Source organism: Coturnix japonica, chromosome 6, assembly GCF_054131305.1.
Source record: "Coturnix japonica strain WE chromosome 6, WE-NBRP24, whole genome shotgun sequence".
NCBI lineage: Eukaryota > Metazoa > Chordata > Aves > Galliformes > Phasianidae > Coturnix > Coturnix japonica.
This window is the reverse complement of record NC_140668.1, coordinates 16503423-16522684: the sequence shown is the minus strand read 5'-3', so window position 1 is coordinate 16522684 and position 19262 is coordinate 16503423. Positions and strand designations below refer to the sequence as shown.

General features: G+C 49.0%; 1 long non-coding RNA gene across 1 annotated transcript; it reads left to right on the top strand.

Annotated features, from left to right (window-relative positions):
* The first annotated feature begins 8585 nt into the window (after nucleotides 1-8585).
* LOC146760368 (uncharacterized) lies at nucleotides 8586-18984 on the top strand. The gene is made up of 3 exons (XR_014947699.1): nucleotides 8586-8651; nucleotides 17730-17804; nucleotides 18716-18984. It is a non-coding gene; the product is annotated as an uncharacterized LOC146760368 (long non-coding RNA).
* The last annotated feature ends 278 nt before the right edge of the window (nucleotides 18985-19262 follow it).

Below are 19262 nucleotides of genomic sequence, written 5' to 3'. Positions count from 1 at the left end.
ACAGGGGCCGCTGTTTGCACCACATCCCTCGTCCAGCCCGACCTTCCCCTGCTGCTGCACTCACCATTGGCCCAGGTCAAAAATGCAGCAGCGCTGCCTGCCTGTGGCCCTAAACCCATCCCCTGCATTGTCATGCAATGCATTCCTGCTGATGTCACAAATGGGCTGCCCGACTCCACCCTTCTCAGCTGCCCAGGGTGGGCACATGGCCACTGAGCCACGGCACTGCCTCAATTTGGAGGCATATCTCTGGACAGAGCTCCTGGGGACGCTCTTTACTAAGCAGGTGGGAGCTGCCCGGGCCTTTCTTTAAAATAAAATGGGGTGGTATTTCCCATGGATGCTGTGCTCCTCATGTGCCACCCCACAGGTTATGTTCCAAACACACTGTCCCTGGAAAATCATTTGGACAGAAATGGAAAATCAAAACTACTGCTCCTGAGGAAACATAAGAATTTGCAGCATATGCAGAAACTCATTTTAGTGCTGAAATGCCACAGAGGGAACAAAGCTGAAGATCAGTGCCGGTCATGTCAAAGTCTCAGCACCTGACATCACACAGCCCTTTGCTGATTGCTCCCTCAGCCACCGGTGGTCTGAACGTCCTCTGAGCAAAAGGCCAGATGGCTCGATCCAAGCAGCTCAAAGGGGCTCTAACAATGATGATTAGGATGCCCACATGTGCAGCAGCCTCTTCAGCTGCATGGGCTCTGGCTCCTTTGGGTGAGCTTATGCTGTAGAGAAAACAGCAGGAGCAACTGCTGTCTATCCCATGTTGCAAAATCACATGTGCACGAGGCAGGAATATTTCTCAAAGGCCAACAGAGAAAGGCTTGGCTGGGAGCCTGTGGGTGTTGAACCAAGGCAGCCCTGCAGGCACAGAGTGGTCTGGTAGGTAAGGAGACAGCCCTGTAGGACAGGAGCGTGATGGCAGCTGTCAGACCAGCTGTGCTTCACCTGCATACCTTGCTGCCTGCAGCACAAGGCTCCCAGCCATGGCTGTATTGACTTCTGGGAGGTAAGGCCAGAGTCACCTCCTGAAGCCAGGGGAGATCCCAGATCAACAGGGTTGGAAGTCATTTGAACCTCACGAGATCCCCTAGACCAAATCCCCTGCTACAGCAGGTTCCCTAGTGTAGGTTTCTCCACAGAAGATAATCGCTCTTCTTCTCTGTTTCCGGTAACAAGGATATCAATAAATATTATTAACCAACAGAAGCTGTGTAACCCAGTGAAACAGGACCTATTCTTTCCTGAATCTGAATTCAGCATTCAGATTTCTGTACTTCACCAGTCTCTGGGTGTCTGTTGTTTCCTGCATTTGGCAGAGCCTTGCAGCCGGAGCTCCAGGCTGGTGCCTTCCAGTGCCAAGCAGTGCAACTACAATGGGGGGCAAGTGGGAAGCCAGTCATCATGGTAACACTGGAGCACTTCTGACATCCTCCTCTCCAGATCCTCCTCTCAGGCATGTTAAACTTGACTCTGTGCTTATCTCAGGTCACTGTGCTTAGCGAAGGCCTTTACCAAAACAGTGTTGGAAATGTCAGTGAAGCAGCTCCTCAAACTGTTTGTATCCTGTTCCCCTTCTGCAATCTGGTCAGCCTCCACATGTGAGGCTTTGCTGCTGCTGCTCAGAGAATCACCAATGTGGGTTCCTCTGTAGGCAAACCAGTCAAAGCCCCTTGCATTATGCATCTATCCAGTGCACCCTCAATAATTTTGCACATGACAGCAAGTTGTTAGGAAGTGCTGATCTGCCTTAGGGTAAACAGGCCCCACAGAGAGACCAGGACAGGCTGATCAATAGGCTGGGGCCAATGGGATGAGGTTCAACAAGAGCAAGTGCTGGGGTCACCACCCCTGAGTGAAAAATCTTACATGCTTGGAAGAGGCAGAACACAGCAAAGACCCATTCCATCTTTATTCTTGCAATCTGAGCTGTATTTTTCCTTATTGAAGAATCCACCTTTGCTGGATTAGGACTTTTCCTGAAGTCATTCTCTGAACTGCATAAAGGATGAGCCAATGTCTAAATCCATACTGCTAGCACAGGAAAAGCAGCAGTGCTAAATAAACACGGGAATATATTTCCACAGGTTGGAAATTCTGGGCAAAATCAGTGGATAGAAAACTAAAAAAGGTGAGACTAAAAAGGAAGGGAAATAAAAACATTCCATCCAAAAATGACATTTCACTGTCACCATTACTAGAGATATATTCTTGGGTGCTCTGCTTTATATATGAATCTTACTTTGATGTTAAAAGAATATCATAAAGGCAAGTATGAGACTCGGCTACCAACTAAGAGATTTCTTTGGCATTCGCCCACCAGGATCCGGCTCTGTCTGCATTCAGAGGCTGCAAGGCAGAGAACATGCAATGGTCCAGCCAGGGAAATCCCCCCGAGCACAGTGCCTCATGGACAGCCTCCCGTTCCACTCCTGCACGCTCCAGGCCCTGCAGGCACCCCCCAGAGTAAATGAATGAGCTCAGGAAGCCAGTGTGATGGTGGCAAGGCTGGGTGGTTGGTTACAAGTGCAGGCAGAAACTGGCAGCACTGCCCACTGACTCTGTCAGTGTCTCTTTGCTAAGTCCTTTGTTGTCAGTTTCTCTCATCCGCTTGTGGATGGACTCCTGTTCTGGGATTAAGAGGTATGAAGCCAAGCGGCATGTTGCATTTCATTCTTAAGGAGCATTTGTTGGGGTGAAAGCAGCAGAAGCAGAGATCCAGGCACCCTCTGTGCAGCCAGAACTGAGCTCCAAACCTGTAGGGCCATCCCCAACCTTGGGACTCTGGAAGCACTCAGCTGGCCACTGTCTTCTCCCCTCCCCATCCACATTAATGACTCCAGCAAGAAGCTGCTCCTCCCTGATCTCGCTAAACATCAAGTCATGACTCGGGGAACAAAAGAACCACAAGGAACACTTCAAAACTTCGAACAAAAGATGAAAGCTCCAACAATGTCAACCCAACCAGGTGTTGCTGTTTACCATGATGGCCTCATAATCCTCCAGATGAAAGGGGCCCTTTGCCACCCTTCAGGCAGTGAGACAGGGAGAGCAGCCGACATGATAAAAATGCTGTGATACATCCCTTTCATCAGCACTCCAAACAGTAAGTACGCAAAAATTATGGTTTGCATACAGCAATTTCTCTTTGCTTACACCATGCATTTCACTTAACTACAACCTATCCCACCGGGCAAACACATACAGAAATCCAGGAGCGCATTCACTGACTCCCATTTAAAGCTTGATTCAAACCAAAGAATGATCATTTAAAAGAGAGATGAAGGTTTCCAGCAAATGAAACTCACCATAGCAAATAAGGGGCCAAATACTGTCGTGAACACAACACAAAATCATGGGTGCTCTGATCTATTATTTTGGTGTTTCCTTGCTTGAAACCCTATAGGCAATCAGCACTGCATGGCAATGCTCCTATAACACAAAGCCTCTTCCTTTCATCTTTGCGGTGCCACCAGCGATGGAATTAGATGATCATTGTGGTACTGTTCAGCCCCAGCCATCCTATGAGTCTATGATGATGATTCTGTGATTCTCTAACTGCTCCTCAGTGATGCTACAGCAATGCAGCATCCCAAAGATCAGCATGGAAAGGAGCAGTGAGAGCACAGCAAAAAGCCTCCAGGTAACAGCAGGGACAGGAAATGCTGAATGGGACTCTCTCTTCTAAATGGTCCGAGACAATAGCTGTTAGAAGGCTTAGCACCAGGTCAGGTTTGATAGGAGGAACTGCAGCTCACTATCATATGAAATTTCTCCTCGTTCTGGTTGCAAATTGCTGGAAGGCAATTCATCTTATCTACCACCTGCTTTCAGCTATACCTTGGCAAGTCCCTGTCCATGTGGGATTGCTCTGTCCTTGCTACCTGCAGGCAGAACCCAGAGATATGTTCCATCTGCACAGGTAATAATCAGGTGGCAGGAGATGTGCAAGCCTCATCCACCTTTAGCACAAGGATTTACAAATCCTTCAGGAGCCCATGGACACAGAAGGGCAGAAAGTGCCATTTTTAACAGCAAACCTGTGCCAACCTCCCACTGATCACAGAGTTCTGTAGTACGTTGGGGTGCTAAGTTGTCTTTGCGAGGATTTATGAGTGCATACAGTAGTTCTGAGTAGATGGAGTGTTCTAGAATAGCTGAGTTAGGCCTGTAGGTTAAGAGTTAGTGGGCTGCGGGTTTAGGTAGGTGTGTGTATAGGTTCTCTCGCGTGCATCGGGTTTTGCGTAGCGGGTGTACGTGTCTGCGCGGGATTTAGGATGGCATATAAGGTGTGTGACAGAGCAATATATTGAGAGAAGACATGATGGCATCCATGTTTGTGTCTCTCTCCCCGGGACAGTTGAAGTCCTGGGATAAGTCAGGTTAATTGGCGAATACGTCAGTAGTACCTCTCAGATTACTTTCAAGAAGCTGAATTTTTTACCTAATCCTCTCTCTAAAGTGGATTTTTCATCTCTCTTATTTACTGATAAACTTCCAGGGCTAAGCATCTACAGCACAAAACAGACCTGTGTAGTTCATCACCACGCTATATTTTTGGTCCAACATGATGAAAAAATGGAGCAGACATTTAGAAAGATGACAAGAAGATCCAGAGCAGAGCAGTTATAGTCATTGATGATTATATCAAAATATTGTTGAAGGAATATTAAAACCCCTGCTTCAGGGTATAAAATAATATATACATTTTTGTCAAACAGGTGGACAGAGTAATATATGTTTGTCCACTGTGCTGCATTTATATACCCTTCTGAAAGGTCTATCATTTTTATATATGTAAAGGTATATTATTTCTATATAATACTGCTATCGATGGACATGAGATCTGGTCCTAATGAACTATACAGGCCTTTATGCACCATTTGTATTCGTAAAGCATCTACCAGGATACGACCCCAAACAGGACACCCAGGGCAACACCAGCAGTATTTGGTTAAGAGCACATGAAAAGAAGCATATTGCAACAATAATCAGACAGCGATTTATGTCACCCATCATACAATCATGAAATGGCCGGGGTTGCAAAGGTCCACAGTGCTCATCCAGTCCCAACCCCCTGCTGTGTGCAGGGTCACCAACCAGCAGCCCAGGCTGCCCAGAGCCACATCCAGCCTGGCCTTGAATGCCTGCAGGGATGGGGCATCCACAGCCTCCTTGGGCAACCCGTTCCAGTGCGTCACCAGCCTCTGAGTGAAAAACTTCCTCCTAAGATCCAACCTAAACTTTCCCTGTCTGAATTTAAAGCCATTCCCCCTTGTCCTATCACTGCCCACCCTCACAATGTCATGGTTTTGTACATTTTTCTATTGGTATTCCACATCATAACATCATATAGAGCACAGAGAACAAGTACATGTCCCAGAGGGTCTCACAGTCAGAGAGGGAAACACATCACGGAAGTGATGCTGTCTCTCTCTCAAACTGCCTGGTAGCGAGTCTGGGTGTGCTTCCAAGCCGTGGCACCTTCAGTTTCAAAGTAGGCTTCTCGGTCTTCGGAAAACCTCTCTCTCTCTTTCCCTTTTATTTTACTTGGCTTATTAGCCTCAATTTCCATTAGATTGTAATTAGTAAAATAATAAGTTTTCCTCCTTAGATCGTTGCCACTTCTCTGTTTGTTTCCTTGAGTCCAGCTCCCATCTCCCTACCCCTTTCTTATTTTCCCTTCCTATACGCTGGGAGCCAGGGGGAACAGGAGCCTACTGCCCCTCCCCGTCACAGACATAGATTGATCTAGATAACACCGTGACACAGCAATTCCTCCTCTGTATACGCTCCCTTCAAGTACTGCAAGGCCACAACGAGATCTCCCCAGAGCCTTCTCTAAGCTAAACAAGCCCAGTTCCCTCAACCATTTCTCACAGGAGAGCTGCTCCAGCACCCTGACCATCTTAGTGGCCTCTATATTCTTTCAATATACGTACACACGACGGCGAGATTGAGACACAACAGGATATATAGTTTATAAGAGTTTATTAAAAGTTGTTGTTGTTTAGGGAAATGGGGAAGGGAAGTCGGGTGATAGAAAAGAGATAGGAAATAAAAGCAAAGAGTCTTTGTAGAAAGCAAGAGAGAATTAGTCACCACTGGGTTTCCAGCATGACTCGTAGTTCAGATGTTGATCTTCAGTAGAGATGGTCGTCAGAGGGAGCAGGGAAGCATCTGTTTGCATCTTGCCTTCACAAGATACAATGGTTCCATCCCCAGATCTCCCATACCAAGATGGAGTCATTTGGTCACAGGCCGGATCTTCCACTGGTAAGCTCTCTCCAACGTGACACTGACTGCCACAAGGAAACAGCCACCTCTGGCCTCCTAAATAGGTCTCAGAGTCTTATTGCTCACAGGATGTGAGCTTGCAGCCAAAACAAGAGAAGGGTTCGGACAAAGGTCTCTCTCAGCGTCCGAACAGCAGCAGTCTGATGTAGCGATCTCTCAGCTCCCTGAACTCACGCAGCGCTATGGAGTGGGCGTCCGGGTCCTCCTCCAGGTGCTGGAAGAGGTTGAGCGGCTTGGCGGATCGGAAGGACTGCGGCAGGACAATCGTGCTGTGCACCGACTTGCTGCCAAGGAAGAAGTGGTTCAGGCATTTCTCATCCAGGCAGAAGCGCAGGTACCGCAGGAGATTCTCCATCCGATTCAGGAAATACTTCCTGCGCCACTTCTTCAAAGGGATGATGACCAAACTGTGGAGGACAAGAGTCTTGATGACATAGGTGGAAAAGCCCATGCCCACTAAGATGCTGGCAAGCAACGTCAGGCAGTGCAGGTGGGAGCTGTCCTGTCCGGTACTCCTGGCCGTGTGCTGGAAGAACTTCTTTTCTGCCACAGCACAGCTCTGTGGCCATGTTGTGCTGGGCGTAAAGCCGGCGTCTGTGTTCTGGCTGGTCAGGTAGATGTCCGAGTATTCTTGCTGCACCCCGAACAGCAGCTCGACGAGGACTTTTTCCCCGCTGTAGGCTTCTGTCAGCTGGAGCTTGCAGGAGCGTCTGGAAGGCAGCACCTTCAGGCTGTAGGCGTGCGCGTGGTGGGTGGTCTTCCAGATTGCTGCCACCTGTACGGTGAACCAGGTGACAGTTCTCTCCACATCCAGGTAGGAGTCAGTGCAGAGAGTCTGTAGCAGGCTGGGGTCCTGATTTTGGCTCAGCTCTTCCTCATGGTGGTGGAGGAAGCACAGCACATTCCCCAGCTGCTTCTCCCTTTGGCACATGCACTGAAGCTCCACGCGGACGCGGGAGTTCCTTGCCAGCCCGTGCCCTTCATCTCCCAGCTCCAGGAGGAAGGTGTGCCCGGGGGGAGGCTCTATGGGCACGAGCAGGCAGTACACATTGTCCCACTCCTGGGGACTCCAGCCTTCAAAGGCACTGCCCACCCCAATGGCAGGCTGCAGCACCGGGAAGAAGCTGTTGGACCAGATGAATCTGAAGGTCTGCACGAGCTCGTTCATCAGCTCCTCCACTATAGGGCACCTGGTGGCCCTTCCTTCCACCTTTTCCAGGGCACGCCTTGTGAGAAATTTTGTCAGTGCTGAATCTTTGAAGTCTTCTTCCTCGTCATCCTCCTCTTCTTCCTGTTCCTCCTTTTCCACCAATTCCACCTGCTCCTGCTGTTCTACCTGCTCCTGCTGTCCGCCCTGTTCCACCTGCTCCTCCTGCACCTGCTGTTCCTCCTGTTCCACCTGTTCCTCCTGCACCCGTTCCTGTTCCTCCTGCACCTGCTGTTCCTCCTGTTCCACCTGTTCCTCTTCCTCCTGCACCTGCTGTTCCACCTGTTCCTCCTGATGTTCCTCCTGTTCCTCCTTTTCCACCTCTTCCTCTTCCTCTTCCTTCACTCCCGATGCCTCCTCCTTGCCACTGGAGCTGTCATTTTCACTGCTGCTTTCATCACGCTTTTTCATTTTTAGGGACTGCACCATGTTCCAAAAGAGCAACAGAATCAGTCCCATACTGAAACAGATCTTCCAGTGCTGCAGCAGAGCAAAGAGCAGAGATGACATGTCCACCCAGCTCTGCTGCTCATTCCTCTGCTCAATCTCGTGCTGCGGAGGTATCATGTGCTTTTGCAGATCAACCTCGCGCCGCTGCACGTTCTCGAGCATGAGCACATCAGTATTGACACTGACACTTAGCGCCCGCACCAACAATGCGAGAACAAACACCAAAGCCATGATCTGCAAGAGATGGGAGAGAGGGGCTCAGTGGGGCTGGGAGGGAGCGGGGCCAGGAGCCGCATGGCCCTGTGCTCAGGTAGGAGCAGTGGGTACGAGGGAGCTGGGTGGCAGCAGGGACCGAGGCCAGCGCTGGCAGGGACAGTTCCAAGCACTGCCCGTGGTGCTCCCACAGGGGCCGCTGTTTGCACCACATCCCTCGTCCAGCCCGACCTTCCCCTGCTGCTGCACTCACCATTGGCCCAGGTCAAAAATGCAGCAGCACTGCCTGCCTGTGGCCCTAAACCCATCCCCTGCATTGTCATGCAATGCATTCCTGCTGATGTCACAAATGGGCTGCCCGACTCCACCCTTCTCAGCTGCCCAGGGTGGGCACATGGCCACTGAGCCACGGCACTGCCTCAATTTGGAGGCATATCTCTGGACAGAGCTCCTGGGGACGCTCTTTACTAAGCAGGTGGGAGCTGCCCGGGCCTTTCTTTAAAATAAAATGGGGTGGTATTTCCCATGGATGCTGTGCTCCTCATGTGCCACCCCACAGGTTATGTTCCAAACACACTGTCCCTGGAAAATCATTTGGACAGAAATGGAAAATCAAAACTACTGCTCCTGAGGAAACATAAGAATTTGCAGCATATGCAGAAACTCATTTTAGTGCTGAAATGCCACAGAGGGAACAAAGCTGAAGATCAGTGCCGGTCATGTCAAAGTCTCAGCACCTGACATCACACAGCCCTTTGCTGATTGCTCCCTCAGCCACCGGTGGTCTGAACGTCCTCTGAGCAAAAGGCCAGATGGCTCGATCCAAGCAGCTCAAAGGGGCTCTAACAATGATGATTAGGATGCCCACATGTGCAGCAGCCTCTTCAGCTGCATGGGCTCTGGCTCCTTTGGGTGAGCTTATGCTGTAGAGAAAACAGCAGGAGCAACTGCTGTCTACCCCATGTGTTGCCTTGTGTAAGGTAACCTAAAGAACTACGTCCATCATTGAGAATGTGCATCTGACGGCCCCATGACCAAGTTACACGCTGATCACACCAATATGGTGAGCTGTAAAATGGCGTTTAATGAACCGTGTGAGACCCTTATATAGGGCTCCAATTTCAGCCTCATACATATACATTACCGAGCACGGGGAGGCCTATCGCGTTACATCCCGTGAGTTCGTGCCGCCTAATACATCATTTCCCCCTCTCCATGCTCGATAAAGTATGCCCCGTTACATCCCGAACGCTAATCCTTAATCCTAATATAAAAATGTTAGTCTCTATAATTTAAACTTAATAAGTTATCTAAAAAGTGAGGTAGACAAGCTACAGAGGTAGGTAGTGCAATATCTAATAACATCAGTAGTTTTCTAATGATTATATCCAAGGCATCTTGGGTTTATACAGTTCCTTCTTCTTCTCAAAGTTTATCATATACCCGTTGGTACTCCATTTTTTCATTAAACATTCTTTCTATCATACGCTGTAAACAACCCTGGACACACTGAAACAAACAAGGTAAGCAAATCATTAAAGCTAAAAAGAATAAAATACCTATGATTAATACTTTGAGAAACTGCTTAAGCCATGGGCCCAGATTACCAAACAGTCCCTCCAACCAGCTTCCGAATGCATCATCTATTGCGATCTTCTTCGTGTGTTCTTGCATCCATTCCAACTTCCTATGTATCGAATCGCTGTGGTCGCTCAGATTGAAACAACACATCCCTTCAAAGTCCTTGCACCCGTGCCCTTGAGCAAGCAGCAGAAAGTCAATTGCAGCTCTATTTTGAAGAACAGCGTGTCTGATGTTGTTAACGTCCATCAGGAGTTCCGACAGGACTGCTGTGGTGACATTAGCTTGCTTCACGGACCAGCATGCCAATCTCTCAATTTCTCTTAGGGCCTGGGCTGAAGCTACTCCCGGAGCCAAGACGGATGCAAAGATTCTAGCTGTGGGACCCCACAGCTGAACCTCATCACTACAATCCTGGTCCAATGTTTTTATTGACCTTTTCTGGCGTCGAGCTCGATCGATCTTTTTCATAACACTTATCATTGCAGTGTGATTGGGAGCCAACAATGTCAGCTTTCCCAAATAACACGGCCCCCCAACTGGATTCTTTGGTATCCCTTGCCAAGCTCTATCCCCACATATCAAAAATATGTCCTTAGGAAGGGCCTTGGCTGTACCATTGCAGTTTATTCCTTCCCCAGCTAAAGGTTCCTTTCGAGAACAACAACCAGAACATGCCAGATCGTCAGGGCCCCAGTAGCATGAGAGATTATAGGTGGACCCGTTAGGATGACGTACCACATACTTCTGATTGTAAGAGAGCCACCTCCCACCCTGCTTTATGCATTGGTCTGCAAATCCATTCTTGGAGCCATCCCCGGAGCAGGGACGGGAGAATCCCTCCACCCTTTCAGCTGAGAAACCACAATATGCCCCTGACAAGCTATATGTGTCAAATTGAATGGGGTTAAGTAAAGTAAAGGGTTCCGACCCAGTTGTTCCCGAGAATGGTGCCCCATTCCCGAGTAGGCCTTCCCATACCCTGCGATTGGACAGTTGACCCGGTGTCCTAAAACCCGAAAAATACAAACATCTAACCGGGCGTTCCCACTTTTGAGAGTTCTTATTCCATGTTACGTTACCAACCGATTGGGATCCAAGAAGCTGCAACTCTGGTGGATCCCAGGGCAAGGAGGTGTTCAGGGATCTAATAAAACATGCAGACATTCTGGCCCAGTCAGTGAATTTAGACTCAAATGCTTTCATAAAGAAAACTTTGTCCACTGCATCTCTCTTGCAGTTGTTCTTATGCACATATCCGTTGAACTCCTTTGGGTCCCACCTGGGTACACCTATAAGGCATGTTCTAAACGGTGATGTGGCTGACTGCAGGCTAAGGCAGAAATCTTTCTGCCCAGTTCGATTAGACCATGTAACCCAAATATTTTCTGGTTGTGATGTTAAGTGAGTACCCTCTCCCCTGGTAATGAATGCAATTACACAAAGACACACAGCAAGTGATACAACAGATGTCCTTCTCGTTGGTACTAGCAGCAGTTCTTTATCTGTTCTTTTTCCTTTTTCTGAAGAGTCACTTCGCGGTTGCGGCTGGCGGGTTCCCATCAACCATGCCTGAAAAGAAAGTACTCAGCTTTCTATTAGTTTTTTGTTTCTCCTAGATCACCCCTATGGGTGATCGTCGTATCAGGCTTTATCTTTCTTGACGGGACCCATAAAATTCTCCCCGATTCTCTGTCTTTTACAGCAGCATAACCTCTGCCCCAAACTAAAACAGACCACCCTGATTCCCAGGTACCATCATCCCTTTTTATCTTTACCGGTGGCCCCTCATCAATGATTGTTGGTCTCCAGTGTCTCTGTATTGGGGTGTGCTTACTCTCTCCTCGCTCAAAATGGTTGACTGCATAAAGTGCTCGTGCCAATACTTCAGCCTGCTGAGCTAGTGGGATCCTGCCTTTGTGACCATCCCCCTCCCCAAGGACACGTATCTTGTCCTTCAAGAGACGGTTGGCCCTCTCCACAATTGCTTGTCCCTGGGAATTCCCAGGGATGCCTGTAGAGTGAGATATTCCCCACTGTTCAAGCCAATCTTGTGTAGACCGCGAGATGAAACACGAGCCATTATCAGTCTTGATGTGTTGTGGCAAACCGAGGGCCGCAATGGCAGTGGCCCAGTGTTGCTGAGCTGCAGGAGAGTTAGCACGCGCATGCTGGGTGGCTATGATGATTGTCGATGATGTGTCAATTGTGACCGCCAACCATTGCTTTGGTGCCATGCGTTGTTCGAAAGTGAAGTCAGTCTGCCAAATATCTAGAGGAGAGAGCCCCCGAGGGTTAACTCCCGCCCCCAACACAGGTGCTGAATTACAATGCGGACACGTTTGAACCACGTCTCGGGCTGCAGATAAAGGAATGGAGCATGTTCGTGACAAAGCTCGTGCTCCAATGTGCAGAGTGGAGTGTAAGTCACGTGCTTTCTGAAGGGTGAACACCTGTCCACCAGCAACCCGGTCAGCCATCGCATTCCCAGTTGTAAAGAACCCCGGTACCTCCGAATGACTGCGGACATGAAGAATAGCCACAGGTGCAGATCGGAAGGCCAGAGCCTCCTCCAACAGAAAAGCAATCTCAGTGCTAGGCACACCCTCATTGCCCATGCGAAGCAACAACTTTGCCACAAAGGCTGAATCGGTGACCACATTACATGGAATTTCTGGCCACAAGCGTAAGGCTATTGCTACAGCCCTGGCTTCAAGCACCTGAACACTGACCGTTTTATCTGTTATCAGCTTGTGCTCCCATTTTTTAGATGAATTCTGCCAAACCACTGCTCCCTGGCCTGTGGCAGAAGAAGCGTCTGTAAATACAGTTGGTCCCTTCATCGGTTTGTCAAATACCCTGAGTTTTAATGAAATCTGAAGGGGTTTTGCAAGATCATAGATTGGCAGTGAGTCTGAGTAGAAGATTTTACCACCGAAACCTTGCAAAGCAAGTAGAATGGCATCAGGTAAAGGGTTAACATTTCTAAAGGCACTTGGTATGTATATAACATCTGGCTCTTTTCCCAATGCCCTCACAGCAGCGAGCCTGATTTTTTGAAGCAAAGAGGATAGCTGCTCAAGCCAGGAGGTGAATGCTCTCGCTGGCTGTACAGAGAACAGCCACCAGAGCGGACGTGGCCGGGAACCCAGAGTATGTCCGAGAATCCCCACCGCCCCATCTTGGCACTTGGTAACTGCCCCCTCCAGGGGTTGATCAGGGCTCCATCGAGCAAGAGCATTGGAGGAGCAAGCCTGCAAGATTTCCTGCCAGGCCGAGTCCATCTCTTGTGTCCACGCTCTCTCCTCTCTGGGGTCCGATCCTTTCAGCTGGTCATAAAATGGTTTCATAGTACGCGGAGGTATGCCAAGGGCATTGCGCACCCACTGGATAGCCCCCACCAGCTTCTGGACATCCCACAAAGTCCTAATGTGGGGTTTAATATCCAAGCCTTGGGGTGCTACCATTGTGGGTCCAAAACGGTAACCCAAAAATTCAATCCCTGGCCCCTTTTGAATCTTTTCTTGGGAAATAGTAAAACCCGCCGTGGTGAGAGCTTCAACCACCCGCCTTTCCAAGTCGTGTAATTGAACCTCACTAGGAGCCGCAAGCAACAGGTCATCCATATAGTGAGCAACTCGACAAGCAGGTAGCATTGCTCGGACTGGCTCAATTAGCTTGCCCACAACAAGTTGGCAAATTGTGGGGGAGCATGCCATACCCTGAGGGAGTACCTTCCAATGGTACCTCTCAGCAGGCCCTTGGTTATTAACGGTGGGTACAGTAAAGGCAAAGGCCTCTCGATCCTGGACTGCCAAAGGAATGGAAAAGAAACAATCTTTAAGATCGATAACCACCAAAGGCCAACCCTCAGGTACAGCTGATAGTAGAGGGCTGCCCTGCTGCACCGGACCAAAGAGGATGAGCTGAGCGTTAACCATGCGGAGGTCATGTAACAGCCGAAATGAGCCTGATGATTTTCGAATGACAAAAACAGGAGTGTTCCAAGAACTAAGAGAGGGTTCCAAATGACCCAAAAGGAGTTCTCGTGAAACCAACTCCTTGAGCGCTGTTAATTTTTTATAAGGAAGAGGCCACTGATCTACCCAAACAGGACGAGCATCCTGCTTCCAGCGCAAAGGAATGGCGTGTTTTATTGCCAATTGGTAGACAGTGGCCCTTACCATAAATTTGTCATGCGAACCCCTAAGGCGTCAAGGAAGTCTCGGCCCAAAATTGTGCCTGGAACAGACCCAATCATAGGTTCGATCAGTACAGGTTTGTCTATGGAGTCATCCCTATTGACAAGGGCGATTTCCACCTGTTCCGCTGACTCGCCAGCTGACACTGTACCTCCAACCCCAGAGATGGAATTCGTCAAGGCAAGAACTGGCCAAGCTGGTGGCCAGTCCCTTTCTGCTATTACCGTAACATCCGCTCCGGAATCAAGCAGGGCGGTGATAAGGATGGAGCGAGGAATCTTTTTGTAAGGCAATTGTCCCATATATGTCAAGATTATCTTGACTATGGGGCGCTTGCTGAGGTCCATAGTTAGCGCCACTGTGGGCGAGAGGTCTGGCCTCTCCCCCTGAACGAATTCGATGGGATGGTAGGCCCAACTGCTTGATTGTGGGAGGGACCCAGGGCCTGAGGTGCCCTCCCAAAATCGTTTCCCTGCGGCATGATAACATATTTCCGGCACTGTCGGGCCTCATGACCCAGCTTGCCACAGGCCTGGCACTTTTCTCTACTCCTATGCCCCTCTTCTTTAGCTGTACACTGCGTCTTGTAATGGCCAGTCTGGCCACACTTAAAGCAAGGGCCATTTTTTCGATCATTTTGTATGGCCATAACAGAAAGCCATGCGCTTGCTAGCCCTTCACTGGACAACGGCGTTGTTTGTTGTTTGTCCAGTACATACTTAATAATTTCACCAGGAGTCTCAAGATCTTCAGGAGCCGCTCGAATGATATCCTTAATCTCTTTATGAGCCTTTTGCTTCAGGCAATCCTTTATAACAGAAGTCAGCGCTTCCTTAGGCAGTTCCGATCCTTCTACTGCCCGTATCAATCGATTGGCAAACTCAGAGAATGACTCTGAGGGACCCTGCATAATCTCTGACCACGGGGCTACAGGCTCTGCTTTTCTTATAAAGCGTATAAAAGCAGAGGTAGCCGCCCCCGTGGTGGCAAGCAGCTCTCCTGGGCGGAGGTCCCTAAGCTGCCTCTCTGCAGATCCAGCCAAATCCGCAGATGAACCTGAAAGCCTCATTAAATCAGTTTTTGGATCTCCCTCCTTCCCATTTGCTGGATGCTGTGGATCGCGCGCAGCCTGTGCTAAAACAGCTTTGAGTTGTATTATCCACTCCTCCTTCCACACAGTAAACTGTACTGGTTCGAGGGCTACTCTCATAAGGCTTTCAATATCATATGGGAATAGGGGACCTGGGGCTACGAGAGCCTCAAAGGCACTCATTGTCATCGGGGATCTCAATCCCTTTTTGTCAATCGCCTCTATAAACCGAGCAACTGCTTTTGCTTCCAAAGGTACCCAAACCGGTCCCTCCTGTTTGACTACAATTGGGAACACCGCCCAGTCCCGCTCCTTGAGCCCCACCTCTCGCATCGTATCGCAAATGTCAGTCCAATCAGTGGGCTTACGCGATATCTCTCGCTCCTCCCACTTCTCCCCCCTCCTCCGGGGAACCACGACTGACTGGGTGGGGACAGGCAATTCCTTCCGTTCCTCCCCTTTCTCCTCCCCCTTCGCGGGAGACGAAACCGACGGGGTGAAGGCAGACAGTACCTTTTGTTCCTCCCCTTTCTCCTCCCCCTCCTCGGGAGGCGAAACCAAAGGGGTAGGGGCAGGCAGTACCTTTCGTTCCTCCCCTTTCGGGGAATGAGGTCCCTCCTCCGGGGGCGGGTCTAGGGGTGGCTTAACGCCTCCACGGCGCGCCTCCCCCCATGACTCTCCCTCCCTCGGACAGGACCCACCCCCCTCAGGTGAACGAAAGCTCTGCAAACAGGGGTATAGGCGGGGATAATATGGCGGCGCCTCCCCAGATGAGGCAACTTCCGCCATCCCTTCCGGAGTTGTTTCGGGCGCCGCCATGGCCATTGTAAAAACGGCCGGTGTGGTCGGCGCCATCTTGGGTACGGAGTCGCCGCAAGGGAGCGGTTCCTCCGCACCCTCCGGGACCCCAGACGTCCCGGAACCCACCCCAAAAACCCCATTCGCGACTGCCTGGATCTTTTTCTCCTCCTTAGCCGCTTTAAGCGCACCCAGGACCAAAACCCAGGTTTTTAACTCCTCCGCCTTATAATCGTTTGTTGCTCTTAGGAGCAGGGCAGCGGTGAAAGATTCCCACCGCTCCGAATCGAGCAAATTACAAGGGGAGGGTGAAAGCTCCGCTTCCTGCAAAAAAGTAATAATGGCAACAATCTCCTTCTTAGAAGGAGCATTCCTACCGCAGTGGGTTTTACAAACCCGTAATAGTACCTTTGTGACGGAATCCATGTTTTTTCTGGTGCTCGACACCGTACGTCCTCGCACCCTTTGTATATATACCCGGGCCCAAAGTCCCACGGTCTTCCACGGTCTCACCGCAGGATAATCAGTAGCTGCAGTCAATATATCGCCCCTCCGGCGCTTCCACGGGATCTAACCGTAGGATTCGCGTCCGTCTCGCGGTTAGCCGTCGCACACTCACTCTCAGGACGGCCTCACACGGGGCACCAATTGTTGCCTTGTGTAAGGTAACCTAAAGAACTACGTCCATCATTGAGAATGTGCATCTGACGGCCCCATGACCAAGTTACACGCTGATCACACCAATATGGTGAGCTGTAAAATGGCGTTTAATGAACCGTGTGAGACCCTTATATAGGGCTCCAATTTCAGCCTCATACATATACATTACCGAGCACGGGGAGGCCTATCGCGTTACATCCCGTGAGTTCGTGCCGCCTAATACATCACCCATGTTGCAAAATCACATGTGCACGAGGCAGGAATATTTCTCAAAGGCCAACAGAGAAAGGCTTGGCTGGGAGCCTGTGGGTGTTGAACCAAGGCAGCCCTGCAGGCACAGAGTGGTCTGGTAGGTAAGGAGACAGCCCTGTAGGACAGGAGCGTGATGGCAGCTGTCAGACCAGCTGTGCTTCACCTGCATACCTTGCTGCCTGCAGCACAAGGCTCCCAGCCATGGCTGTATTGACTTCTGGGAGGTAAGGCCAGAGTCACCTCCTGAAGCCAGGGGAGATCCCAGATCAACAGGGTTGGAAGTCATTTGAACCTCACGAGATCCCCTAGACCAAATCCCCTGCTACAGCAGGTTCCCTAGTGTAGGTTTCTCCACAGAAGATAATCGCTCTTCTTCTCTGTTTCCGGTAACAAGGATATCAATAAATATTATTAACCAACAGAAGCTGTGTAACCCAGTGAAACAGGACCTATTCTTTCCTGAATCTGAATTCAGCATTCAGATTTCTGTACTTCACCAGTCTCTGGGTGTCTGTTGTTTCCTGCATTTGGCAGAGCCTTGCAGCCGGAGCTCCAGGCTGGTGCCTTCCAGTGCCAAGCAGTGCAACTACAATGGGGGGCAAGTGGGAAGCCAGTCATCATGGTAACACTGGAGCACTTCTGACATCCTCCTCTCCAGATCCTCCTCTCAGGCATGTTAAACTTGACTCTGTGCTTATCTCAGGTCACTGTGCTTAGCGAAGGCCTTTACCAAAACAGTGTTGGAAATGTCAGTGAAGCAGCTCCTCAAACTGTTTGTATCCTGTTCCCCTTCTGCAATCTGGTCAGCCTCCACATGTGAGGCTTTGCTGCTGCTGCTCAGAGAATCACCAATGTGGGTTCCTCTGTAGGCAAACCAGTCAAAGCCCCTTGCATTATGCATCTATCCAGTGCACCCTCAATAATTTTGCACATGACAATAAACTTCCAATCTCTACTTTTTGCATTTCAGGTAAACAACTAAACTGAATACTCATTAACAACCAAGAAATAAATCCGGACAAGCACTTGAACTGCACACTCACAGGTGAGCACTCACCACAGTGTGAATGCAGACTGTGTGCACAACTGAGACAAATGTAGTTTGCAGCCCTGGAAGGAGGATGCTCTCCACTGGTTCCCATCATTTATTGCTCAATTTCCCTCAAGTGAGACAACGGAGAGAAAATCAGCTCTGTATGCAGAAACCAGGAGCTGTCTATTAATGTGCTTGATTTTCACTAACCTGAAAATCATGCTTATCTTGTTCAAGTTTTTATGCAGGTCTTACTTCATATTTTTGAAAGAAATCTTTCTATGAAGTCACAAAAAACCTGTGATTTTTTGTCAGAAGTACTTTTCTAAACAAAACAGTGATGACGTATTTCCAGTTCTTCTCCAGTCAGTTCACACATGGCCTAGTGCATCCCCTCCAGTGGTGCACTCCCCATGTGAGACAGAAATGCGATGAGAAATGTCATTAAGTGTCATTGTGTTGTTATAAACTGTGAGGTCTGGAGGCTGCCACGTGGAAGCACCTCTGATTGGGAGTGAGACACTGAAGGAAGCTCTCATTTTGAAGGGCTTTTATCCAGTTACAGTGGGCTCATAGTTTCTCTGATGATGAAAATATAATTGAGGAAGGTGCTCCTGTCAGCAAGACTGATGCTAAAGTGCTCCCAAGCTTGGAAAGTGTTTTATTGTTTTTCTGTTGTTATTGTAGCTTTAAAAGACAAGAACGGGAGAGATGGCCAGCAATTCTTTTTGTTGAGTTTGAACTTGTTCTTGGTTGTGGCTGAGGCTCCTTCTTAACAGTTCGGGTTTAGTTCTAACAACGAAACTTTTAAATAATAGACATTTTTCAAACCATTCACAGTGCAGGCTGAGTTCAACTCCCTGGGAAGCCGTCTGTGCAAAATCATGTGTGAAGGAATACTAAAAGTAAGTTTGCTTTTCCAGGCAGAATGTACTGCATAAAGCAGTCTTTAAAGCAGCCCATGCCTATGAGATCACACAAGTCATCTCAGCCTCATGCAGAAAGCACACAGTGAGGGCACGGGGCAGTCTGACCTCTACGCCTTTGGAAATTGAAAGGATTCACTGAACTTCTCCTCCAGAGAAAAGAGAGCTGTTGTTCCTTTTAAAGACCTATTTTATTTCTGAACCACAACACATCAGACCACGACCCAGCATCTGCCTTAAGATATCAAAAATAGTTTTCTTTTCAATGCTGTGTGAAATTTCAGGTTTTCCTTTTCTCATTCTAAGTGTGTAAATGCAGCACTGGCTGCTGACTGCCCGTGCTATGCTAACTTGTTTCAGAGATAATAGAGGTTTCTTCCATGAACACTGAATCTTATTTGCTGACTATTTCCAGTGGAGCACTCAGGAATATTTCTTTTAGTTTTCTTAAAAAGATAATCAAGAATATACAGATGTGCTCACAGTCTAAGTTGAGTTTGTCTCTATACTGACATCTTAATGCCCTTTTTTCCTGAAATCATGT